We start from the raw sequence: 27,999 nt of genomic DNA on the forward strand, positions 1-27,999 counted from the left end.
GGCGCATATTTACGCTGGCCGCAAGGGGCGCTTCCATTGATTTATGCGTCAAATATGCTAATTACCGAGATACGCCGATTCGCGAAAGTACTTGCGCCCGTCGCAGTAGTATACGCCATTTACGGAGGCGCATCCCATGCAAAGGTATGGATGACGGAACAGCCGTCGGATTTTACGTCGTTTACGTAAGTCGTACGTGAATGGGGCTGGGCGTAGGTTACGTTCACGTCGTAGGCATTGAGCCGTCGTATCTTAGGGAATATATGCAACGTGATTCTGAGCATGCGCGCGCATGCGTCGTTCGTTTGGCCCTTCATTTACATGGGGTCACGGTTAATTTAAATGTATCACGCCCACTACCTTCCTACTTTGAATTAGGCGGGCTTACGCCGGCCAATTTACGTTACGCTGGCGCAGCGTAGGGAGCGATTGCTTTGTGAATACTGCTCTTGCCTCTCAGAGTTACGTCGGCGTAGCGCATATGAGATGCGCTATGCCGGCACAAAGATGCGTCGATCTACGTGAATCCGGCTGATATTCTGTACATGTCACATAAAGTATAACCTCGCCTTTTCACAAAAATGGAAAAATATAAAACCTGGCAGAAGCTAGAATTGCATACACAGCCCACAATGGGTCTCTAGTTGAATTGCGGTAAGTCTGTGGTATTTTGTATTAAAGTGGTCTATAATTATCTGCTCAACAAGCACTTTGTAATCTCCCTTTAAACAGGTTTAGTAAAGGAAAGTAACACTTGACCTCTTTTTAAATTGCTTATTTTTTTATTTTATTTCAGGAGCCATGTTTTATGAAGACATTCCCAATGAAGCATTCGGGCACTTACCGTACAAAGGTAAGTGCAAACTTGGAAGGTTTAGGAGTGTGTCTATGGCAATGTTTGACCATTCTTCCAGAAGTTAATTTGTGAGGTCAGGCACTGATGTTGGACGAGAAGGTCTAGCTCACAGTCTCCGCTCTAATTTATCCCAAAGGTGTTCTATCGGGACTCTGTGCAGGCCAGTCAAGTTCCTCCACCCTAGACTCGCTTATCCATATCCTAATGGACATTGCTTTGTGCACAACAAACTGCAGGGAGACAGTGGTAGGGTTGCTACCTGTCCAGAATTTACCCGGACAGCCTGGGTTTTGAGTCATGTGTCCGGGTTTCAGCCCACCTGAAACCCAGACACATTATTCAGACAGGAATGTGGCTCAGGAAAGGGCTTGACAGGAGGGTGAGGGGCACTATGTGCACCACATTACTATTCTCTTTTGGAGTGCCCAAAGGCGTCCCAGGTCTATTACAATCCTATAGTGCACAGGTGTCAAACACAAGGCCCGCGGGCCGATTCCGGCCCTCCAGGCCATTTCATGTGGCCCTCGCACCTCTCCTGCAGTCCTCCTCCGGTCCTACTCCAAACCCTTACTTTCTGCTTTCAATCAATGCATCCAGCTTCTTCCCAGCAGCAGCATAAGGAAAGGGGGGTGCGCTGTGATGTAAGGGAGAGTGGGGGACTCAACTGATGGTGGGGTGGCTCTTGACATCTAATGTAAGGGGAGGGGATGTGCTGGACATCTAATCTTAAAGATACAACTGGCCCTTTTGAGGGCAATCATAATGCTGATGCGGCCCACAATGAAATTGAGTTTGACACCCCTGCTATAGTGTATACTAAAAAACAAAAAAATTACTATGCACAGCTAAAGTGTTGTGGTTTGGCTTGATGAAAAAGTGGCAACCCTAGACAGTGACAAGGTCTATTAAGGCTGAGAGTTGCTCGGTTGTGTATATATAAAGCAAATCTGTGCTTGAGTGTAAATACACCACTATAAGCTGCTGTGCACTGTTATGATACACAACATTATAAAACATAAATATAAACAGCGCAGCACTAAAACATCACACACAATAGGTGAAAAAAACAACACAAAAAATGTTTGTGATAATAGCAACTTCTGCTCCAAAATAAAAAATATATATACATATAAAAAGTCCCAAATCTCCAGAATTAGAATGGTTAAAAAAAAGACTAATAGGTAGATTCACGTAGAGTTGCCTAAACTTGCGGCGGCGTAGCTTAGCGTGTTTAGGCTACGCCGCTGTAAGTTAGCTAGGCAAGTACATGATTCATAATGTACTTGCCTGCTAAGTTACGGCGGCGTAGCCTAAAGCGGGCGGGCGTAAGGGCGCCTAATTCAAATCTGTGTAAGGGGGCGTGTTTTATGTGAATGGGGCTTGACCTTACGTTTTTGAATTTTTTTTTAACTGCGCATGCGCCGGGCGCCTACATTTCCCAGTGGGCATTGCGGCTAAGTACGCCGCACGGGCCTATTGATTTTGACGTGGACGTAAACAACGTAAATCGCTATTCGCGGACGACTTACGCAAACGACGTAAAAATTTCGAATCTCGAAGCAGGAACGGCGGCCATACTTTAACATTACTATTCCATCTAATAGATGGAAAAACTTTAGGCCTGATAATGCCTTACGGAAACGGCGTAAATGTACTGCGGCGGCCGGGCGTACGTTCGTGAATCGGCGTATCTACTAATTTACATATTCTACGCCGACCGCAATGGAAGCGCCACCTAGCGGCCATCCGAAATATTGCAACCTAAGATAGGACGGCGCAAGCCGTCGTATCTTAGATATGTTTAAGCGTATCTCTGTTTGAGCATACACTTAAACAAAAGTCGGCGTAGATTCTGAGTTAGGTCGGCTTATCTACTGATAAGCCGGCCTAACTCTTACTGAATCTACCTATAAAGCCGCGTACACACTATAGGAATTTCCGATGGAAAAAGTCAGACGGACTTTTTCCTTCGGAAATTCCGACCGTTTGTATGCCGCATCGGAAAGTTTAGATAGAGAACATGTTCCCTTTTACTCTAAAGGGAATTTCGATGTGATTTTGGTCGGACACAGGTCCGATCGTGTGTGCGTGGCTTAACAGTCCCACAAGTCATATTCAAGAGGTGAAGCTCATGAGAAAAGTGAGGCCCCGTACACACGACCGAGGAACTCGACGTGCCAAACACATCGAGTTCCTCGTCGAGTTCAGTGTGGAAGCCGCCGAGGAACTCGGCGGGCCGACTTTTCCCATTGACTAACGAGAAAATAGAGAACATGTTCTCTTTTCGGCCCGACGAGTTCCTCGACGGGTTCCTCATTGAAAAGTGTACACACGACCAAGTTTCTCGGCAGAATCCAGCTCCGACCGAGTTTCTGGCTGAATTCTGCCGAGAAACTCGGTCGTGTGTACGGGGCCTCAGAGTGTCATCTGAGGGAGCTCCTCTTGCGCTTACCAGAACTTGTGTGACCCCTTAATCAAAAGTGGTCAAATTAGGCTCATATTCAAGGGACATGGGTCAAGGTTACAGAGAATGCCTATCCTCCTCCTCCTTCAAGCAACCAAATTCTATTGGGGGCTTGATATCCGGTGTCCACCCTTGGGCGAAGGAGGTGTACAGGGGGAAGTGCTGGTAGATCTCCACCTCTCAAAGGTTGCCTACCCCTGCCTTAGATCATACAGTATAAATTGTCATTATGGAAAATATATGAGATGTGACAATTAAATTTCCAAAATGGTGACTGCTAATAGACCTGGACACCTTAGTCATAGTGGGTTTAGTGACAGCGGATAGATATCAAGACCCCCATAGCATTCGGTTGCCTGGAGGAGGATAGGCGTTCTCTGTAACCTGAATGCCAGACCTATGTCCCTTAACCTCCCTGGCGGTATTCCCGCGTCTGTCTCGAGGTGAATTTTACATACCAAAAGAGGTAACCCCAAGCCAGACTCGGGATCGCATTGCAGGATACAGGGGAAGTTACTTACCTTGTCCCTGGATCCTGCGATGTGTCCCCGCTGTGTGCTATCTGTCATCTCGCTCGATTCATACACTGGTGACTGGTGAGTGCCGAGCTCCGTTCCCGAGCTGTGCGACGCACGAGGGGGGAATTCGGCGCCAAATTCAAAAAAGTAAAAACGCAGTATAGATACAGTACACTGTAATCTGTAAGATTACAGTACTGTATCAAATAATTACACACCCCCTTTGTCCCTAGTGGTCTGTCCAGTGTCCTGCATACAGTTTTATATTATAAAAAAAATTCTTTCTGCCTGGAAACTGGAGATTGTCCATAGCAACCAAAAAGTGTCCGATTTATGTCAAAAGTGCTTTTAGAAAAGAGCGATAATAAATTAGAATCACTTGCAGACTTGAGCGATAGCGATTTGTGGGGAAATTCATCATCAAACACTGAAAGTAATGACAGTGACAATTCTGCAACTGAGCACATTTCAGTGTTTTTGATTTGATTACATTATTGAATAATTGTTATTATAATTACATTATTATTTGTTATAATTATTTATAGTTATTTATTATATTATAATTTATGATTTTTTTTTTTTTACTTTATCATACCCGGGATGTCTACTAGACTCTTGTTTGGACAGATTTAAGTGAGTTATTCCTAAGAATTACAGGCCTACAATAAAAAAAGCCAGATTTCCATGCAAAATAATTTTACCGCACCAAAAATATGAAAGAATCATACCGCCAGGGAGGTTAAATATGAGGTTGATTTGGCAACTTTTGATTAAGGGGTCAAATGAGACCTGGTAAGCGCAATAGGATCTCTCTCGAGTAGCTCTGTTGTGTGTATTTAGCAATTATTTTTGGATAACTTTTTATTGTCTACAACTGATAAATGCTTGTTCAGCCTAGTGTTTGCTATGTTTCCTGTGCCCAATTAAAGTGTGACTTTCTGTGACACATCTGATTGCAATAGTGATAGGTCCAGTGCCCCATCCACCAGAAATGTGAATATCTAGGGAAAGAGGGAAGATAGACTCAGCAGAAGCGGTGAGAAAACCTACAGGATCGTTTACCATTGTTTTTACAAATTTCTTTAAATCCGTCATCTCAGTTTGTTGAGTGTGTGTCTGATTCCCAAATGTTGCCAAGGGAAGCCATGGGACCCATTTGCCTCAAGTGAGTGAGTGAGTGAGTGAGAAACTTGTATAGCGCTACACATGCGAACTGAATCGCCTCTGGGCGCTTGGTATCCGTTTCCTACTATATTTTACCCACAGAATAGACGGGTTTTGAATTTTTTTCTGAAGGCCTGGTGATTCACTTTCATTCGGATACTGGTTGGTAAAGCGTTCCAGAGTCTAGGTCCTTGGACTGCAAATCTTCGTTCTCCTTTGGACTTGTATCTGGCCTTGGGTATCTGGAGTAGATTTTAGTTGGTAGATCGTAAATTGGGGTTGTGAAATTTTTATTTTTCACATAGATATTGGGGCGCACTTCCTTGTACACATTTGTGCGTCAGGCAGAGTGTGGGGAATTGTTGACTATCTGATCTTGGCAATCTAAGCAGTGAGACCTAATGTGTGGGTGATTAGTTAGAGTACCTGTCATTCTTGTTCCATGTTTGTCAGTACTGCTTCAGTCTCCATTTTCCAGTCACAGTCAAATGTTGCCAGCAGAACTGACTTTAAGTGCCGGTTCACACAGGGGCAACCCGACTTACAGTGAAACTTTGCAAAGCAACTTCAGCGCGACTTCAGTGCGACTTGGAGCAACTTACAACGTGACCTGAAGTTGCCTCCAGGACAGGCGACTTTGACTGTGGCCAATCACAGAATAATCAGCTCTGTGGGAGAGAGGGGTTTGCCTGGGTAAACTATCTTCTGTAAAATTGCTTCAGTTAAGACGGAGATCTGACTTGGAGGCAACTTCCATTGAAATCTATGGGTACAAGTTGCCTAAAAGTCACCTTGAAGTAGTACAGGAACCTTTTCTGAAGTCGGAGCAAATTCAATAGTGTACATTAAGACGCGCGACTTGGGGCGACACAAGTCGCGGTAGTGTGAACCGGCACTTTTATATCGGTGCAATGGGAAGGATGGCAAGGAACACCAGATACAAGTTCTGATTTTGAAGGGGTTTCTCATTCAGTGTCTGGTGATGACAATATATCTGATGATGGAATGGTGATCAGGATGGCAAAATATATTCCCTACCAATTAATAAAAAAAAAAAATTGTATTTAAAAAATTCAATCCATAAATACATATGTGGTTCATAAAATGAACCTGGTACAGAATTATTCCCTTGAAGGTCATTGCAAAGGACGAGGAGACACATCTGGAGGAAAAGAGATTTACCCTCCACATATTTAAAGGCTTTTTTACAGTAAAAGCTGTAAAAATGTAGAATAAACGCCCTCAGAAATTAGCAAATGTTTTATTGGGTTTATGGGGCTTCCTCTGGATCAACTGTGAGTATAAGATTGTGTATATTGAGGTTTTCTATTTATATGTTTTTTTCTGTTGATAGATGAACTTTTGGTGTTTTTCAACCTATGTAACCATGCAACTTCTCAGACTCAATGATGGTGCCACTTCAGTAAAAAGTGAGTGAGTCGTTGAAATCACTAATAGTCGGTTCACATCAGAACCATACAGGAATGTGGTGCATGTTCCTGTGCGATTTCTGTGCATTCCCCTGCAGTGCCATTCAAATCGCAGCAGACCACACAAAATGTACTGCATGCACTACTTTTGAAAAACACGCTCCGCTAAATTGCATAGTAATGGGATATGGTGCCTGAAAACCCACTGTGTTCTGGTGTGAACTGGTCCTAAACAAACAAAACATAAATAAAATAATCTGTTATCGATAAGGACACCAAATTAGGACAAATATATTTTTTCTGCTTTCTATTTCCATCTCCTCATTTTAAACCAGAAAGGACTCGGGATGTTAGGAAACCAATAGGAACTGTAGATAGCATCCTCCTAAAAACTCTTTAACTTTATACTAGTAAAACCTGAGATTCAAAGGCACAGCGACATTTCGGTCTAATTTCCTCAAATTGGAGTTGGAGTGAATTTTGATTGGTTCCCTCATTTCTAACTTCAGTCCCAGCTAAATCTTTTTCCTTTTCCGTAAGCCACAACAGCTGCCCACCTGTTTTTTTATCACGCGTGAATGGTCACCTGGAGCTGCTGGTAGCATTTATCAGTGCCAAGCAGGAACTATCTAATTCTAAGCTTCTCAAATTGTCCTTCACTTGTGATGGTGGAAAGTATAAAGCAGGGTGCACAACCTTTTGAAGAGTGAGGGCCACTTAAGCGACTTGGTAACCGGTCGCGGGCCACAATGAGCGGAGCGGGTGGATGGCATGCATATGCAGAGCAGACACTGACACAGCCTACTATACTTTTTAGCGGATTGTATTGGAGGTAGGACACAAGTTTGTTTATGTCTTCCACTACTTAGAGGTGAGCGAAGGGTCCAATTGGTCGCCCTGTTGAACTGACCGTGTGAAAGGGGCCCAAGGCGACTTTCATACTGGGTGAAATGCAGTGTACCTTTGGCTTTCCTGCACTTTGCAATATACTTGTATTCTATTCTGCAGGTTTGGTGCACTTTCAGAAAAAGCTCACCAGACTCGCAGGTAATAACAGAAGTCTATGGCTCAGTGCAGGTAACCCACAGGTAAAATAATCTGCACCCGAGGATCAGTTTTAAAGCAGCCCAGTAACCACGGCAGAAAAGATAGCCCATATATACACTGTGGGCCAGATTCACAAAGGGGATACGACGGCGTATCTCCTGATACGCCGTCGTATCTCTGTTTCTATCTATGCGACTGATTCATAGAATCAGTTACGCATAGATATCCATAAGATCCGACAGGTGTAATTGTTTTACACTGTCGGATCTTAGGATGCAATACCGCGGCAGCCGCTGGGGGGAGTTTGCGTCGTAAACCAGCGTCGGGTATGCAAATTAGGAGTCATGGCGATCCACGACGGATTTTCGCGTTCGCTACGTCGCCGCTAGTCTAGTTTCCCGTCGCAAAGTTAGTCGTCGTTTTTGGTGCCTTAACTTTACACAGCAATCGTATTGCTGTATAAAGTATGGCCGTCTTTCCCACGTCGAAATTTAAAAATGAACGTCGTTTGCGTAAGCCATCCGGGAATACGGAATTACGATACGCGCGTCGCGGTTCGAAAAAATGGCGTCACTGCGCGCAAAGCACGACGGGAATTACGAAACGGAGCATGCGCAGTAGGTCCGGCGCGGGAGCGCGCCTAATTTAAATGGCACACGCCCATTTGAATTGGCCCCGCCTTGCGCCGGACGTATTTACGATACACCGCCGCAAGTTTCGAGGTAAGTGCTTTGTGGATCGGGCACTAAAACTGGAAACTTGCGGCGGTGTATCGTAAACGGGTTACGTTACACGGCCGCAAATGTATGTGAATCTGGCCCTATGATTTTAGTAATAAACTGACCTTTAATAACAGTATTCTATTCTATTCCATCCCAGAGCCGGAGGTCGCCGGCCACATCCGGGGCCACTGGTTGGGCACCCCTGGTATAAAGTATATCAATAGTAAAAAAAAAGAACATTTGTAAAACACCTGAAATTCCTGAACTTACCTTAAGATGGAGACAAAGATCAACATTTCTGGTGCCCAATAAACCGAGAATTTGAAATACATCGGGCGATTTACAGTGTGATTAAAGGAAGAAGAGCTGTAGGGGGTGGGAGGTGCACTAGACAAGTAGAGATTACCTTAGAATCCCATGTGGCACAACATTATAACACAGAAGGGCGAGGGGCATATGAAGATTCAGTTGTGCAATAGAGGTTGCACGATTGCTTTAAAGAAGAATTATGGTATGGATATTTTATACATAGTTACATTGGTGCAGTTTGGACCAATGTAACTATGTAGAGGTACTTTATATACCATTCCTGGCCGAAGCCCCTGGAAGCTGGAAATTGCTGTAATACAGGGGTTCTCAGCCTCAGTCCTCATGTACCCCAATAGGCCATGTTTGCAGGTTTTCCTTTATCTTGCACAGGTGCTTTAAATCAGAGTCAATGGCTTGCTATTTTATCTAAGACCCCTTTCACACTGAGCCATAGCGTCGGCGGTAAAACGCCGCTATTTTTACCGCCGGCGCTATGGGCTGATTTGTGGCGCATTTCGGCAGCTAATGGGGAGCTTTTAACCCCTGCTAGCGGCCGAGAAAGGGTTAAAACCACCCACAATGCAGGCTTTTACACTGGAGACAATGGAGCAGCTGTTTGAGGGCGGATTGCAGGCGCTATTTTTAACGCTATAGCGCATGCAATACGCCCTCAGTGTGAAAGGGGTCTAAGAGAAATTTCCAAAACATGGCCTGTTGGGGGTACTTGAGGACAGAGGTTGAGAACCACAGCTGTAGTAGACACCGCTACTCCATTGATCTCCACTTGCTTCCAGGCCCTGTGCTGAGCGGCTGGTATGCCGCATTCTGCACACAGGAGGTCTGCCAATTGGCACTAGAGCATTCAGAGAATGCTTTACATTTTCTGAATGAATGCAAAGTGTTCTCTGATTGGATGAGGTGGAGAGGCAGAGCAGCACAAAAAATTCTCTGAATGGTGCCCATGCGGAACGGCCGAGCTCCTGTTTTCAGGATGGAATTCTTCTTTAATGTTCAGTCAGAAAGCAGCTGTCTGAACTCATCCATACAAGAAGGTCCAAGCTTTTTTTAATGCTTAAATAATAAAAAAAAATATAGGGGCAGATTCACATAGAAATGCCCAGGCGCAGCGTATCAGAGATACGCTACGCCGCCGTATCTTACCTGGCTCTAAGTCGAATCCAGGAAGATTTTGCGGCTGCGTAGTGTATCTCTCGGCGCGTATTTCAAATTGGGCGGGTAGGGGGCGTGATTCATTTAAATGAAGCGCGTCCCCGCGCCGATTGAACTGCGCATGCTTCGTTTCGAAATTTCTCGCCGTGCTTTGCGCGAAATGACGTCGCAACAACGTCATTTTTAGAACTTCAACGTGACTTACGTCCATCCCTATTCACGGACGACTTACACACAAAAAAAATTCAAATTTCGACGCGGGAACGACGGCCATACTTTAACATGGCAAGTCTATCTATACGCCGCAAAATAGCAGCTTTAACTATACGCCGGAAAAAGCCGACTAGAGATGACGTAAGAGAATGCGACAACCACGCGTACGTTCGTGGATCGTCGGAAAAAGCTCATTTGCATACCCGACGCTGAAAACGACGCAAACTCCACCCAGCGGGCGCCGAAGTATTGCATCTACGATCCGAAGGCGTACGAAGTCGGATCTTACCCAAATGCCATTGTATCTTGGTTTGAGGATTCAAACTAAAGATACGACGCGGAAAATTTGAAAGTACACCTGCGTATCAGTAGATACGCCGGCGTACTTGCTCTGTGAATCTGCCTCATAAGTTTTATTTGTATTCATTAATAATAAATACAAATAATACAAAATGATTACAAATAAATAAATAAGTAACCATTGTCTAAATATAGCAACAAAAAGTTTATAATTAAAAAAATACTCCTAGAGCTAGAGGAGGCAGAGGGTTAATTTAGTAAAGAAAAAATCTTTCCTTTTCATCCTCTCTCTTTCAATATGAATGCTTTCGGAAGGGGTCATTGGCAGTAAGTTCAGTATTCAATAGATCTCTGATGTCAAATTCTTTCTGAAGGGTCATTGCACACTATTTCATCAAGAATTGGGTATAAAACATGTACAGTAAATGTAATACTTCCTATTATAAATATGTTTACTTTATATTATTTTATTGTGACACTCCAGATTTCAAACTTACACACTGATGGTATAAGACCCTTCCTTGCTCTGCTCCTGCATGAGTTGGACTGGCACTCAGCACCAGACATTTAGTCTGATGTATTAATACATTAGGAATTGGAGTTTATTCCCTGCAGTCTCCAGTTATACTGGTCATACACATGGCAACTTTCAATTTTTTTATTTTTTTTTTAAGGCAAACTACTACAAAAAGTTTCTTATGATACTATAAAAAAAACTCAAAACTGCATGCGGTTTCTTTGACCCATTCATTTTTGCAAAATCGAAAGCTTTACCAAAGTGGTAAAGTTGAGTGAAGGTTTTCCTATGACCACCATTACAATTAAACACTCATGGCAAAATAAATCTTGCTGTAGGAAGAACATTGATAAGATTTAAAGTGGAACTAAACATATTGGGCCAGATCCACAAAAACGGGCGTATATTTTGGCGGGCGTAGCGCATCTCATATAACTCAGAGTGGCTCGTAGGGTATCCACAAAGCACTTGCTCCCATATGTGCGCCGGCGTAACGTAAATCGGCCGGCGTAAGCCCACGTAATTCAAAGTAGACTTGGAGTGAGCGTGTTGTATGGTAATCAGGTATGACCCAACGTAATTGGCGCTTTTTACGAACGGCGCATGCGCCGTCCGTGGACGTATCCCAGTGAGCATGCGCAAAATCACGTCGCAAATAGTCATTGCTTTCGACGTGAACGTAACTTACGCAAAGCCCTATTCGCGAATGATTTACACAAACGACGTAAACCAAGGAAAATTCAACGCTGTCCTGACGTCCATACCTAATATTGCGTACACCTCATAGAGCAGGGGTAACGTTACGCCGAAAAAAGCCTTACGTAAACTACGTGAAAAAATGCGCCGGGCGGACGTATGTTTGAGAATCGGCGTATCTAGCTAATTTGCATACTCTACGCGGAAATCAACGGAAGCGCCACCCAGCGGCCAGCGTAAATATGCACCTAAGATCCGACGGCGTACTAAGACGTACGTCAGTCGGATCTAGCCCACATTCAGGCGTATCTTGTTTTGTGGATACAAAACAAAGATACGACGGCGCATCGTAGAACTTACGCGGCGTATCAATAGATATGCCGCTGTAAGTTCTTTGTGGATCTGGCCCATTGATTTAACAGTTTCCTAACACAGCTACATTCAAGGCATTCAATGATAACTGTCACAGTTGCTTTTGCTCCCAACCGGACTGTCAAGCCATCAAATGGCTGGTGTCATAACTGATCACATGAGCAGCACAGCATTGTGGTGACTGCAGATCTAACAAAGGCTAAAGGCCCATACCGTTCTGGTAAAACTACCGTTTGTAATGGAGTAAGCACATTCATCACGCTGTAACAGACAGAAAAGCGCAAATGGTCTTTTACTAACACAGAATCAGCTAAAGCAGCCACAAGGGTGGCGTCATCCGCATGGAACTTCCCCTTTATAGTTCCGGCGTACGTGTTGTACGTCACCGCGTTTTGCTAGAGCATTTTTAAAAAACGATGGTGTGTGGGCAACGTCGTTTTAATGATGAAGTTGGAAAAACTTAGTTTTTTCTACAGGCCGAACAACGTCGTTTTTCTCCATGCCGAAAAATGATTGGGTGTACGCGGCATTAGTGTGTGTACGAGGTTTTAGATTGCAGCTTCCTTGGCTGGAGAATTAAGTTCATGGATTTTCATTATAGCTGAAGCTTATTTAAGAACGTGTTTAGTGACTATTAAAGGGGTTGTAAAGGTTTGTTTTTTATTTTTCTAAATAGGTTCCTTTAAGCTAGTGCATTGTTGGTTCACTTACCTTTTCCTTTCTATTTCCCTTCACAGGCCCAGATTCACGTAGGAGATACGACGGCGTATCTCCAGATACGCCGTCGTATCTCTGAGTCTGAGGCGTCGTATCTTTGCGCCTGATTCAAAGAATCAGATACGCCCGAATTTCTCTAAGATACGACCAGTGTAAGTCTCCTACGCCGTCGTATCTTAACTGCATATTTACACTGGCCGCTAGGGGCGTGTACGCTTATTTACGCCTAGAATATGTAAATCGGCTAGATACGACAATTCACGAACGTACACCCGGCTGTCGCAGTACAGATACGCTGTTTACGTTAGGCTTTTTCTGGCGTAAAGTTACCCCTGCTATATGAGGCGCAGTCAATGTTAAGTATGGACGTCGAGCCAGCGTCAAATTTTCTGTCGATTACGTCGTTTACGTAAGTCGTTGGCGAATAGGGCTGTGCGTCATTTAAGTTCACGTCGAAAGCATTGGCTTTTTGCGGGTTAATTTGGAGCATGCGCACTGGAATACTTTCACGGACGGCGCATGCGCCGTTCGTAAAAAGCATCATTTACGTGGGGTCACAATAGATTAACATAAAACACGCCCACATGTTCCATATTTGAATTAGGCGGGCTTACGCCGGCCTATTTACGCTACCCTGCCGCAACTTTGCTTTGTGAATACTGCACTTGCCTGTCAAAGTAGCGTAAATAGGATACGTTACGCCCGCTCACAAATACACGCTCCCTACGTGAATCTAGGCCTAAATGTTTTTTTTCTTTGTCTGAATTTCTCACTTCCTGTTACTCCTCAGTAAGCTTTCCACCATCATCTGAGCCATTCTGGCTGGGGGTTAGTCAGCCTGCTTGCACCCTCCCTTGGGACTACATCCCTGCGGGGAGACGCTGTGAACACATCATCTCCCCACAGGGATGTAGTCCCAAGGGAGGGCACAAGCAGGCTGACTAACCCCCAGCCAGAACGGCTCGGATGATGGGGGCAAGCTTACTGGGGAGGAACAGGAAGTGAGAAATTCAGACAAAAGAAAACAAAGAAAAAAAACATTTAGAAGGGAAATCGAGGGAAAGGGTAAGTGAACCAACAATCCACTAGCTTAAAGGAACCTATTTAGAAAATAAAAAACTAACCTTTACAACCCCTTTAAGACCCGGTTCACACTGGGGCGACACGACAGGCGGCTCAGCCGCCTGACAAGTCGCGTCCCATTCAATGCAATGGAACCGCTCCGACTTAGAAAAAGGTTCCTGTACGACTTCGGGGACGGCTCGAGGCCACCTGCATTAACATCTATACAGAAGTCGTTTTGCAAATCGCCTCTGAAGTCGTCCTCAGGACAACTTGCAGAGTCGCCCCCGAAGTCGTGCCGCTGTTGTGCGAACCGGCTCTAAGTGAATTCAACATTTGTTGTTTTTTTGTATTTTAGACTGGTTTTACCGAGACCAAAACAAATACTTCAAGGCACTATAAACATGTTCCTTATCTCTGTATATATCATACACACATTCCATAAGAGTTACAAATGTTTTACTTTGCATGGTGTGTTTTCACTATAAAGATAACATTTCAGGAATCCTTCTAAAAACACCCATTCCTGTTATTTTTCTTACTGTGTGTGTAAGCATAATAAGGAAACAATCGCATACATATACCATGTCTACTTCAATTATATGCAGAATTCTGTACTATATTTCACTTATCCACAGCATTTCCAAATCAGAGACCTAGTTCTGTATTCTCTTAAAGAGACCCTTTCATTGCCCTATTCATTTTATCAAAAATCTTCCTATAAGATTATATGTGCATTAAAGCCCCGTACACACGATCGGAATTTCCGATGGAAAAAATCAGACGGACTTTTTCCATAGGAAATTCCGACCGTGTGTATGCCCCATCGGAGAAATTCCATCGGAAATTCCGCTGAATTCCATCGGAGTTTAAATATAGAACATGTTCCGTCGTGTTCCCATGGAATTCCATCGTGCAAAAGCCAGACCGTGTGTACAAGGCATTAGGCTGCTTTCACACTGAGCAGCGCCGGCGCTTTTGTGGCGCTATTTGACTGCTAGCGGCAACGCTGTATCCTGGCCTAGGCCAACAAGGCCCAGGCCTGGGGCAGCACAGAAAGAGTCCCCGCTGGCTTGCGCTACACTGTTAGTGTAGCGCCAGTCTTATGGGGCGAACTGGGCTGAAAGGCAAATTAGTCCAGCTCCCCCATAAAGCGGCCGCACTGCTTCTGGCATGCAGGGGCCGGCATTCCGCAACTGTGAGGGGGGGGGGCGCTGCTTCTAATTTTGACTGTCCTATCATCCTGGACCACAAACCTTCCTCACTGTGCTATATGTTTTCTGCTGCACCATTGGCATGGTTATATCTTCTTAGTCCTTTCCATAAAAATATCAGAAATTCGTGCTTAAAGTAGAACTATAGGCAACACTTTTTTCCCATTTTTACCATCCCTGTCCCATTGCAGAGATTTGCCTTCACTTCCTGCCCCATAGCCAAACAGGAAGTGAAAGGAAATCTATGCAAATTAAGGGAATCCGTTGCCACCCCCCCCCCCCCCCGCAGAACTAGTGTCCCCCATTAAACAGAAAGGGTTGTGGCCTTGACAGGAAGGGGTGGGTCATATTTAAATTAGGAGGTGCACAAGTTTAGTCAGGCCTAGGGCAGCACAAAACCTAAATACACCACTGGCTAGCGGGGCACTTTTAACCCCCGCTAGCATCCAAAAAAAGGGGTTAAAACTGCCTACAAAGCGCAGCGGGAACTTTGCCGGCAGCGCTGCCCATTGATTTCAAGATGGTTGCTGGGAGCGGAGTGCAGAGGACAAGTCAGTCCTCTGTAAAGTTCCCCTAATACAAAAGAAATTGTTGTTTTTTCTTCTGGCAGCTAATCAAGAAATGAGTGGTCGATCTGCAGGTCATCTTCTCACTCCCTGCTCTGCTACCTGCTGGCGCAATGACTCCACTCACGGAGTGCATTGGCAGTTGAACACATATCACCCACCTAAATCTTACTTTGTTTCTCTGGTAATTTGTAGCTTGATGAGGAGCTGCTTCTAAAGCTGGCTAAATGTTTATCTGTACAGCTACAAACTACCGGTGTTACTTGATTTTTTGGGGATGGGCTAAGGTGTGTTCGGATCCTCGTCCAAACTCACCTAAGAGATCCCAAGAGGAAGCTGTCATCTGTACTGTGCCAATCATAAGTGGCTGAGGAATTCTCCACAATGCAGTGTATATACAGTAAGTGTAGCTATGGGGCAAGGAATGCCTCTGCCACTTATTTTTGCTCAGTACGGTGATGGGATTGCTCAGGTGCTTTCAGACTAGAACACACCTGAGTTTATGCCTAATCCCTTTTAGCTACACTAAGCTGGCAATACATTTTACAAGTTTCTTATTCAATTTCCTTTAGGCCTCGTACAGACGACCGAAATTGTCCGCTGAAAAGAGCCCGCGGACCAGTTTCAGCGGACATGTTCGGTCGTGTGTACGGGGCCTTAAGATTTACCTTCAACTATGTAGTGCAAGGGCCTGCCTGACTGCCTGATTGCATACAACTTGAAAGTGTTTAGGTTTGACCTCATATTATATGGATTTGGTAAATTTAAAGAACAATTTCCCAAGAAAATTGTGTAATGTATGCCTAAAGCCTCGTACACATGCTCGGTAAACCGAGCGTGTGTACAAGGCTTTCCAGTTTCTCGTCTGGAAATGCTCGAAATGACTTTGACGCATGCGCAGTAGCTTCCACAGCAAAGGTAGGGTGAAGCAAGAATGCATAGAAGGTGACGAGCGCATGCTCGTCGTACATGATGACGTCACAGCGTTCTTGCCTTTCAAAAGAACCGCAGTTCCTTTGAAAGGACTGTGTGTACACTCGGGCGGCAAGAGATTCTTGCCAAGAATCTCGTCAGGAAAAACAACGTTTCTGGCCCGTGTGTACGAGGCCTTATGGCCCGTACACACGATCCGAATATCGGAGGAAAACGATCGTCCGATGAAGGATCGTACGATTTTCGGATCGTGTGTACACTACTTTCGAGAGCCGATCACGACAGTTCATCCGATATTATTCGATCGGACATGCACGAAAATTTTCCTTGTACGATGTCAGATCGTACGATTTTCGTTTAGTCAGTACAGTTGTTGTCCGAAAATACAATACAAATACATTACAACACATAACATCACTTCCGATTATTTTTTTCAGTCGTACGAGAATTTTCGTGACTTTAATAACCTATTTAATTTTACTTGCGACTATTAAGCGGAAAAAGTCGTACGATATTCGGATCGTGTGTATGGGCCATTAGACACCTTGAAAGTGAATTAAGCTGGTAATCCTGATGCTAGCCTTTAACCTGCAATCAGTCAGCTGCTGAATGATGGAACTACAAATCACTAGAACTGCTGCAACACAGACCTTTCATTGACTGCAAAGCTATCTAGCAACAAAAATGCTAAGGAGAGCAATTCCATGGCAGATACAAATTGCTGTTATAAAATCACTTGTGTGACATGGCACAACCGCTTTTAACTCAGGTACAGAAATCTATGATCAGGGCTGTCAAACTCAAACTCATCAGGGGCCACATCAGCGGTTTGATTGCCCTCAAGGGGCCATTTGTATCTGTAGGACTATGCATCTACTCTAGGGGCACGCTGCGTACAGAGTGCTGGGTTCAGGAGCGTGCTGCATACAGAGTGCAGGTTTTTAGGAGCATGATGCGTACAGAATGCAGGATTCAGGAGTATGCTGCATACAGAGTGCAGGTTTCAGGAGTGCGCTGCATACAGAGTGCAGGATTCAGGAGCGCGCTGCGTACAGAGTGCAGGGTTCAGGAGCATGTTGCATACAGAGTGCAGGGTTCAGAAGCATGCTGCTTACAGAGTGCGGGGTTCAGGAGCACACTGCGTGCAGAGTGCAGGGTTCAGAAGCGCGCTGCGTACAGAGTGTGGAGTTCAGGAGCACGCTACGTACAGAGTGCAGGGTTCAGAAGCGCGCTGCGTACAGAGTGTGGGGTTCAGGAGCACGCTACGTACAGAGTGCAGGGTTTAGTAGCACACTTCATACAGAGTGCAGGATTCAGAAGCGCACTGCATAAAGAGCACAGGGTACAGGAGTGTGCTGCGTACAGAGTGCAGGATTCTGGAGCGTGCTATGCACAGCATGCAACATCTTATTTCCACACCTCTTCCTGGGTTCCTCCACAGCCCTCAAAAAACCCGCCCTCAGCATTCAGCCCGCTGAATGAAAAAAAAAAAAATAGCCGGCCGGTCTGGCATAGCTGTCAGTGGTGGAGTTTCCTGACATCTATGCTGGGCTCAGCTCACAAAAAGCCCACACCACTAAAGGAGGAGAGAGAGATGTTTATTCTTGTCCCCTTGGAGACCGAAAGGCCGCGCATGCGCTGACACAAGCCAGCGCTGCTCACGGGACTGAGGGGGAGGATGTTTACTCTTGGGAGACTTGGCAGTGAGAAAAACTAACAGGTGCCACTTAGCAAGGCCTGGCAGGCCGGATTCTACCAGCGGGCCTTGTATTTGACACCTGTGATAGATGTATGTTGCAGGTGTTTTGACAGGGAAGAATTCAGATTCCTTGCTGCTTGTTGTAAACATTTAGTAGACAGAAGGAGCAGCACATAATGTAATCTAATCCTTTGCTATTACCTGCTACTGCTTGCTGCATATTGTGAATTGTCCCCACTGAATTCATCTTCTGTTCTTTATTTTTCCTAACATAATATGCACCTCTTTTTAACATCTGCCACAAACAATAGCATAAAGCAAGCCAACAAATGTTCTTCTGCCAGTGGCTAATTCAGTACAGAACCTGTATAAATACAGCTTGCACTAAGCATATCATTAAGCTAATTATGATCGCACACCTGTCCCCTTCTCTTACAGGAACCTGCATTGTCCATCACCATGTAGTAGGTGATTACATAATCTCACACTGTGCTGTGTCCTGTGATAGTATACTGTAGGCTCAATTCACCAAGCTTTATACGAGGAGGATAGGGAACTTTACTTTCAGCCATGTGCCTCTAATTTCCAAATACCAAATACCATTGTATTCAGCTGAAAATAATGATCCTCAAGCTACATTCACATGGAGCAGGCTCGGTGCGAATGGCAACGGTAGGAAATGTATTTGCAGCTAACCTGTGAGCCGGTAGCTGCGGCCTTCGAGCATATACACTTTAATGACAGGTCGGTGGCGGCCACAGCTATCCGTTACTGTTTACACAGACAGTGGTTACTTGCAGTGATTGTTGCTGGACCGCTCACTGGTGGCAAAAACAGCATCAGGAATCAAGGAGATTCCTGCCAATGCCATTCGCACCAGGCCAAATCGCCCATGCAGGTGTGAATTGATCAGCATGTAATGTAGTGAACCAAAAACTGTTCTTAACACATTATTATAGGCTTGCCAGTTTGTGGGTGGGGCCACTCGCCCTTCGTGTGGGGGTACCTTTTGCACAGAGCATGCTCATTAGCCTGGTGAGCATGCTCACCAGGCGGGACACTCTCCATCAGTCCAGCATACCTCTGTCACCTCACTCCCAGAAACAAAATGGGGTCCTGCCATTTACTTAAAGCGGGAGTTCACCCGAAAATTTTTTTTTCGAAGCCGTACTTACCGTTTTAGAGATAGATCTTCTCCGCCGCTTCCGGGTATGGGTCTTCGGGACTGGGCATTCCTATTTGATTGACAGGCTTCCGACGGTCGCATACATCGCGTCACGAGTAGCTGAAAGTCGGTGCGGCTCTATAAAGGGCCTGCGCACCGACGTTCGGCTACTTTCGGGAACATCGTGGCGCGATGTATGCGATCGTCGGAAGCCTGTCGGAAGCCTGTCAATCAAATAGGAACGCCCAGTCCCGCAGCCCATACCCGGAAGCGGCTGAGAAGATCGCTCTCTAAAACGGTAAGTACAGCTTCGATTTAAAAAAAACTACCCGATTCCCCTTGACAAAATGAGCATCAATCTAATGTTAAAAATTAAGTTTTCGGGTGAACCTCCACTTTAACACAGGCCTTATGTGTGCACTGGACCTTCACTCCTGTACCATGCAGCCAGGCTATGTGACTCCATAATGTTGGTTGCTTAGGGGAACCAACCACAGGCGACGGCACCAAATCACCAACCACCTTGCTACCTGAGGACCCGCCATCTGCACGAGTTACCACACTTCACAACTGGCTGCAATGTACCTTGCACTAGTTTCTGGTTACCCATAGCAACTGAACCCCCTCTTCTTGTTTGTCTTGCCAAGTAAACCTTTTGTAGTTGCCTTGCTTCATACCCTACATGTGCTTTACCATACGCCAAGAACCATCATGCAACTTAGAGCAGTTTACTGAACATTTTGCGGCACAGTCCAACATGAGCAATTCAAACTGTAGCACTACCCCCGAAGGAGCTACTGGTTTAGATTTGGGCCTGCCGTTACCTTACTGTTCCATATGGTCATCTCAGGGGGTGTCCTTGAAGAGTTGTCCACAAAAATGTCTGCACCAAACACAAACTCTCTTTCAAGGTTTTTATTCAACAAAGTTCTCCAACAGAGGGGTAGAGGGATGTGGGAAGACTCAGGTACCTTTGCTTTGCGGTTCACGGGTACAACCTAGATCCAGAGGATTAATTCAGTTCCACACTGGATTCAGCAACCACCAGATAGGCCTACTCTCACTGACTTAGCAGCTGGTGCGAAGCTCGTCAAAGTCTCTGCCACAGACTTGATGAGTGTTGTCAGGCCATCCCATCTTCTGCCACAAGATCGTGTAACCACTCGCACACTTTGTATAGTTCCAATAAAGTACACAACTCACGGTGCCAAGAATCTTTCAGCCAGACCGGCAGCACAGTGAGGTAAATTTGCCAGGATACGTCCTTCGATTGAATCCCACTGGTTCAGCTTCCTCCTGTAGGTAAGATAGCAAAGGACCATCCCTGGATTAGTAGGCCCCAGGAACTCCTGGGCCCACTCTCAGTTGCGAGGCCTCGGACCAGCCGGCCCCGAGGCTACGAAACAGCTCACACATCCCTGAGGCCAGGAGGGCCATCAGGTCAGGATCGGAAGACCCTGCCAAACGGCATCTGTCCCTAAGTACCCCTCCCCAGAATGCACAGCGGTTTGACCACACCCCCTGAGCTGCTTCTGGGAAAGATATACCCAATGCATCCAGCCTGCTGCCTTTCCAACCTTGACCTGTGGTAACAGTGACACCCACCGTCAAGGGAAAAATTGTGCAACCCAGCTGAACTGAAACAGAACCAACAATTTTGCATAATCCTTCTGAGCCAAACTACAGCTCAGACGACTAAAATGTAACACATAGCGCCCACTCAATGGGAGCATGGCGCTACAAAACTAAAGTAATTCCTAACAAAAATAGGCTGCCCAGATGTACCTCAACAAGGTAATAGCCCATAAAGAGCTCTCAGGCAACCATGGTAAATATTCCTAGCAAAGCCATCCCAGAGAGACATGAACTTGGCATTCATCATGGCCCTCTATTAGAATATACAGTTTTTAATTAAAAAAGAAATGGGTGATAGAGGTAACAATCCCATGGGGCCATTTTTCTAGTTTTTTTCTCTTGTGGCCTTAACATGATGGTTAGTTACAGTGAGCTGGCCTTCAACATGTTTTCTTCTGTTTAACAATGCCCACCTCTTAAATAGGCCACAACATACAGTAACCCACAAGTCTATGATTTATTATATCCCGATGTTCCTCAATGGACTCCAAAATAATATATCTAAAATGAAATTCGGGGACATATTTTTTTTTCTTGGGGCATTTTCCCTTCAGTTTTGTCTTCAGCAAGTAAAAAGCATGCTCGATCGGATTCAGGTCAGATGATTGACTTGGCCATTGCATAACATTCCACTTCTTTCCCTTAAAAAACTCTTTGGTTGCTTTTGCAGTATGTTTCGGGTCATTGTCCATCTGCACTGTGAAGCGGCATCCAATGAGTTCTGAAGCATTTGGCTGAATATGAGCAGATAATAATATTGCCCGAAACACTTCAGAATTCATCCTGCTGCTTTTGTCAGCAGTCACATCATCAATAAATACAAGAGAACCAGTTCCATTGGCAGCCATACATGCCCACACCATGACACTACCACCACCATGCTTCACTGATGAAGTGGTATGCTTTGGATCATGATCAGTTCCTTTCCTTCTCCATACTCTTCTCTTCCCATCACTCTGGTACAAGTTGTCTCACCTGTCCATAGGATGTTGTTCCAGAACAGTGAAGGCTTTTTTAGATGTTGTTTGGCAAACTCTAATCCGGCCTTCCTGTTTTTGAGGCTCACCAATGGTTTACATCTTGTGGTGAACCCTCTGTATTCACTCTGGTGAAGTCTTCTCTTGGTTGTTGACTTTGACACACATACACCTACCACCTGGAGAGTGTTCTTGATCTGGCCAACTGTTGTGAAGGGTGTTTTCTTCACCAAGGAAAGAATTCTTCGGTCATCCACCACAGTTGTTTTCCGTGGTCTTCTGGGTCTTTTTTGTGTTGCTGAGCTCACCAGTGCGTTCTTTCTTTTTAAGGATGTTCCAAACAGTTGATTTGGCCACACCTAATGTTTTTGCCATCTCTCTGATGGGTTTGTTTTGTTTTTTCAGCCTAATGATGGCTTCACTGATAGTGACAGCTCTTTGGATCTCATATTGAGAGTTGACAGCAACAGATTCCAAATGCAAATAGCACACTTGAAATTAACTCTGGACCTTTTATCTGCTCCTTGTAAATGGGATATTGAGGGAATAACACACACCTGGCCATGGAACAGCTGAGCAGCCAATTGTCCCACTAGTTTTGGTCCCTTAAAAAGTGGGAGGCACATATACAAACTGTTGTTATTCCTACACCGCTCACCTGATTTGGATGTAAATACCCTCAAATTAAAGCTGAAAGTCTGCAGTTAAAGCACATCTTGTCAAATCCATTGTGGTGGTGTATAGAGCCAAAAAGATTAGAATTGTGTCGATGTCTCAATATTTATGGACCTGACTGTACCACTCACTGTCATACCCTCCACACTCCTCTCCTGTACATACTCCCCTCTGTCATCCCCTCCACACTCCTCTCCTGTACATACTGCCCTCTGTGATCCCCTCTACACTCCTCTCCTGTACATACCGCCCACTGTCATACCCTCCACACTCCTTTCCTGTACATACCGCCCACTGTCATACCCTCCACACTCCTCTCCTGTACATACAGCCCACTGTCATACCCTCCACACTCCTCTCCTGTACATACCGCCCACTGTCATACCCTCCACACTCCTCTCCTGTACATACAGCCCACTGTCATCACCTCCACAACCCTCTACTATACACACCACTCACTGTCATATCCTTTACACTCCTCTCCTGTACATACCACTCGCTGTCATATCCTTTACACTCCTCTCCTGTAAATACCGCCCACAGTCATACTCTCCACACTCCTCTCCTGTACATACCGCCCACTGTCATACCCTCCACACTCCTCTCCTGTACATACAGCCCACTGTCATACCCTCCACACTCCTTTCCTGTACATACAGCCCACTGTCATCACCTCCACAATCCTCTACTATACATACCACCCACTGTCATACCCTCCACACTCCTCTCCTGTACATACCACTCACTGTCATACCCTCCACATTCCTCTGCTGCATATACTGGTCCCTGTTCCACCTTTCTCACTCCTCTCCTGAAAATGCTACCTACCCTCCGCACTAATTTCCTGTACATAATGTCTTACACTTTGCACTCCTTTCCTACACATACCATCATAAGCTACACACTGCTGTAAATTCTGCACACCCTTCCTGCACATACCGTAATACCCTCTGTATATAATAAAAATGAAAAGGTGAACTAACGCCCCTGGTCTCCACTGCACTTACCTCTGTAGTAATGGAAGAGTTTTTATTATTTTATTTTTTAAATGATTGTGCTGAGTTTTATACATGTCAGTGAGACTCTTGCTTGTGGCACAGCAACGTGAGCATATTTTATGGGTACAAGAATACTTTTGTTTTATTTAATCATGCCCCTTTAGGCCCCTCCCATTTGTTAACACAATATGGCCACACCCGCTGTATGCAGTGGCATGTTCGGGTTTGGCTTGAAGAAAAGGTGGCACCCTATCCGTAGCTCAATGGGGAAGAGTGCAAGGTCCGATCAGGTCCGCCTGAAAAAAAGACAGGCGGACCTGATCAGACAGCCCATGTGAAACGGGCCTAATGCCGCATACAGACGGTCATTTTTTGCGATGGAAAAAAAATGAAGTTTGAAGTGATGAAAAAAAACGACATTTTTGAAACTTCATTTTCAAAAACGATGTAGCATACACACCATCGTTTTGAAAAATGATGAACAAAGTGACGGCACTCTAAAGGGGAAGTTCTATTCGCCTTGAGGCTGCTTTTAGCTGGTTACTTGTTAGTAAAAGACGTTTTGTGCTTTTTTGTCTGTTATAGCGTGATAAATGTGCTTACTCCATTATGAATGGTAGTTTTACCTCCCGTCTCAAAACTTGCTTCTGGGCATGTGCGGGTTTAAAACGTCATTTTTGCCCACACACGATCATTTTTTATGACACCAAAAAGGACATTTTCAAAAATGACATAAAAAATTCGAGCATGTTCGAATTTTTTTTTTGTCATTTTTCAGAAGACATAAAATGACATTTTGCCCACACACGATCATTTTAAATGACATTTTTAAAAATGTCATTTTATTTCATCACAAAAAATGACCGTCTGTACGCGGCATAAGAGTTAATGCTTTTGACACTGCTTTTGTTACAGTCAGGGACAGCCGTTCTTCCTATTTTCTTTTCTTGGTGTCACAGGTACTGGGAGTGAGAGAAATACCCCTATTGGGGTCACAGAATGAGATAAAATCCTGACATAAATATTACACTTGGCCACGTGATTTTTGCTGAAGTGGAAGATTTGGACCAGTTTTACCTTGACTGCAGTTCTCCAAAATAATGTATATTTGAAATACAAAAAAAGGGATAAAACAGTGACACACATAATCATAAGTAACTAATTATCTTGAATAAACCACTTGGGCATCAGCCCATCCCTGGAAATATCTGTTATATTTGGCAGTCATGTATGTTTGCTGAAGCTATCCGCATACAGACAAAGGTAAACATTTTTAGCCTAATGGCTTTTCTCACAATGAATGGCACCTGTAACAATGAATGGATTCTGTCACATTATTGGCATTAATCATACCAAACCTGTATGATAACATGTGTGCCAGTCGCAGCAGCTATAGCAACTGCTTAGTGCAGGCTGGCATGGTATCAATTGGTGCCTGCATACGTCATTACTCAAACCATAGATTCCTTGCTGACATACAAAGCGCGTGCATTACCAGATATAAATTGATTGAAACTAAAATCAATGGGCCAGATCCACAGCCCCGCAGCGCAACGTAACTTAACAGATTTAAGTTACACTGCCGCAAATTTCCTAAGTTAGGTATCGATCCACAACACACTTACCTGGAAATTTGCGGCGGTGTAACTCAAATCCGTCCGGCGCAAGGCGTTCCTAATCTAATGGGGCGAGTCCCATTTAAATTAGGCGCGCTCCCGCGCCGGACGTACTGCGCATGCTTGTGACGCAAATTTCCCGACGTGCTTTGCGGATCGACGTAACTCCTCATTAGCATACCCGACGCGTAATTTCGACGATGAATGCCCCCAGCGGCGGTCGCGGTACTGCATCTTAAGATCCGGCAGTGTAAAACTATTACACCTGCCGGATCTTCTGTCTATCTCTTGGAAACTGATTCTGTGGATCAGTTCCAAAGATAGAAACAGGGATACGCAGGCGGAACAGCAGATCCGCCTGCGTATCTCTTTTGCGGATCTGGCCCAATGAGTGCATACTCATAAAAGCTAAAGGCAGTGGCGTAACTAGAACATTCAGGGTCCCGATGCAAGAAACCATGAAGGACCCCCCTGAACCCTGGCAGGTGACCATCCTTTCCAGACCAGTGGCAGAACGCCAGGGCCCGGTGACGAGTGCGATCTTTGTGACCCTGTTAGTTCCTCCACTGGTGTTAGTAGTTTTTTTTTTTTGTAATTTTATTTTTTATTATTCTTTAACCATTTATATATTTTCAATATTATTATTTTTTATTTATTTTTTACAATTATATTATGACACATTCACCAGCCCCTTCCCCACTGTTTATTCCTGACATACAGTTGGAAACATAATTATTTGATCCCTTGCAGATTTTTTAAGTTTGCCCACTTACAAAGAAATAAAGGGTCTATAATTTTTTATCATAGGTGTATTTTAAATGATAGAGACAGAATATGAACCAAAAATCCAGAAACAACAAATGTTATAAAATGAGTTGCAGTTTAGTGAGTAAAATAAGTATTTAATCCCCAAGCAAAACAATGACTTAGTACTTAGTGGATAAACTCTTGTTGGCAAGCACAGAGAGAAGATGCTTCTTTTGATTAGTGACCAGGTTTTCACACATCTCAGGAGGGATTTTGGTCCACTCTTCTTTACAGATCTTCTCTAAATCCTTAAGGTTTCTTGGCTGTCGCTTGGCAGCTCAAAAGTTTCATCTCCCTTCATATATTTTCTATAGGATTAAGGTCTGGAGACCACTCCATGACCTTAATGTGCTTCTTCCTGAGCCACTCCTTTGTTGCCTTGGTGATATATTGTGGGTCATTGTCATGCTGATAGACCCATCCATGACCCATCTTCAGTGTTCTGGCTGAGATAGAAGGTTCTCGTCCAAGATTTTACAATACATGGCCCCATCCATTGGCCCCTCAAAGCAGAAAAGATGGTCTGTACCTTTAGTAGAGAAACAAAAGCATAATGTTGCCACCTCCGTGCTTGACTGTAGGGATGGTGTTCTAAGGGTCATAGTCAGCATTTTTCTTCCTCCAAACACGGCGAGTCCCACTCCCCAAGAAGGCACATGTACAGTCATACATCTAAATGATTCTTAGAAGGCTTGGGGAAAATGCTGTGGTCAGATGAGGCCAAAATTGAGCTCTTTGGTTTTAACTCGACTCTCTGTGTTTGGAGTAAAAAAAAAGAGGTGGAACCTTGATGCTTTAGGGCTGTTTCCCTGCTAAGGCTAAGGGTACAGGCCGACTTTGTCGCATTAAGGGACCAATGGACGGTGCCATGTATTGTCAAATCTTGGATAAGAACCCTCTTTACTCAGCCTATACACTGAAGATAGGTCATGGATGGGTCTTCCAGCATGACAATGACCCAAAACACACCACCAAGGCAACAAAGGAGTGGCTCAAGAAGAAGCACATTAAGGTCATGGAGTGGCTTAGTCAGTCTCCAGACCTTAATTATATAAAAAAATAAACTACAGAGCCAGGAAAGAGCACACAGGGGCAGGAAGCTGGATAGGGGGACCGGCGGGGGCTGCTGAATGCCTGCTTCTCCTCCTCTCCCTCCCACAGGTATTCAGCAGCTGCAGGAGGCAAATAGAGAGATCGGCCCCTCTATATGCAGCCACCCCCGCCGCTCCTCCTATTAAGGCATACAAAAGGAAGCCACACAAACCCCCTGCAGCATGGGGCCAAATGGCATTTGCAACCCCTGTAGGTATGCCCCTGGCTAAAGGCCAAACATTGATGTAAACATAACCCAAGTGGCAGGGTGGTCCTGTTAGAGATAGATTCCACATGACTCGAACTTCATTCAGACTTGCCAGCTCATGCATTTCAAAGGATTGGCCCTCTTCTTCAGAGCAAAGCTAGTCTGTGCACAACATCGCTTCATACATATGGGTGGGTGAATGTGGGTATTTCTATATAAGAGATGTTGCGCACAGAGTAGTTTTTCTGTGAAGTAGATGGCCGTCCCTTAAAAAGGATCAGCTGGCAAGTCTGAATGATGATAGGGTTGTGTGAAATCTATCTCTAACAGGACCACCCTACCACTTGGGTTGTGTTTACATCACTGTTTAGCCTTAGGGTTTTGTGAGTATGCACTCTTAAATCGAAATCTTAATTTTAGATTTAATACATTTACATCTGGTAACACACTAGGCTTTTGCACCCTTTTGTTTTTGTCTTTATCTCTATATACAGTATCTCACAAAAGTGAGTACACCCCTCACATTTTTGTAAATACTTTATTCTATCTTCTCATGTGACAACACTGAAGAAATTACACTTTGCTACAATGTAGTGAGTGTACAGCTTGTATAACAATGTAAATTTGCCGTCTCCTCAAAGTAACTCAACACACAGCCATTAATGTCTAAACCGCTGGCAACAAAAGTGAGTACACCCCTAAGTAAAAATATCCAAATTGGGCCCAAAGTGTCGATATTTTGTGTGGCCACCATTATTTTCCAGCACTGCCTTAACCTTCTTGGACATGGAGTTCACCAGAGCTTCACAGGTTGCCAATGGAGTCCTCTTCCTTTCCGTTTGAGGATGCTTAATAAG

The 27,999-nt window shown here is 44.7% G+C and overlaps 1 protein-coding gene across 2 annotated transcripts in view; it reads left to right on the top strand.

Moving 5' to 3' along the window:
• Window positions 1-816: 816 nt before the first annotated feature.
• LOC120915317 (galactoside alpha-(1,2)-fucosyltransferase 2-like) overlaps window positions 817-27,999 on the top strand; it is a 192,172-nt gene continuing 164,989 nt past the window's right edge. The window contains exon 1 of one of the 2 annotated variants that reach the window (XM_040325703.1): window positions 817-853. The gene's annotated coding sequence lies outside the window, so the exon portion shown is untranslated. The remainder of the gene's footprint in view (window positions 854-27,999) is intronic. The other variant, XM_040325708.1, reaches the window with a different exon arrangement.

The sequence above is a fragment of the Rana temporaria genome, chromosome 10 (assembly GCF_905171775.1).
Source record: "Rana temporaria chromosome 10, aRanTem1.1, whole genome shotgun sequence".
NCBI classification, from domain to species: domain Eukaryota; kingdom Metazoa; phylum Chordata; class Amphibia; order Anura; family Ranidae; genus Rana; species Rana temporaria.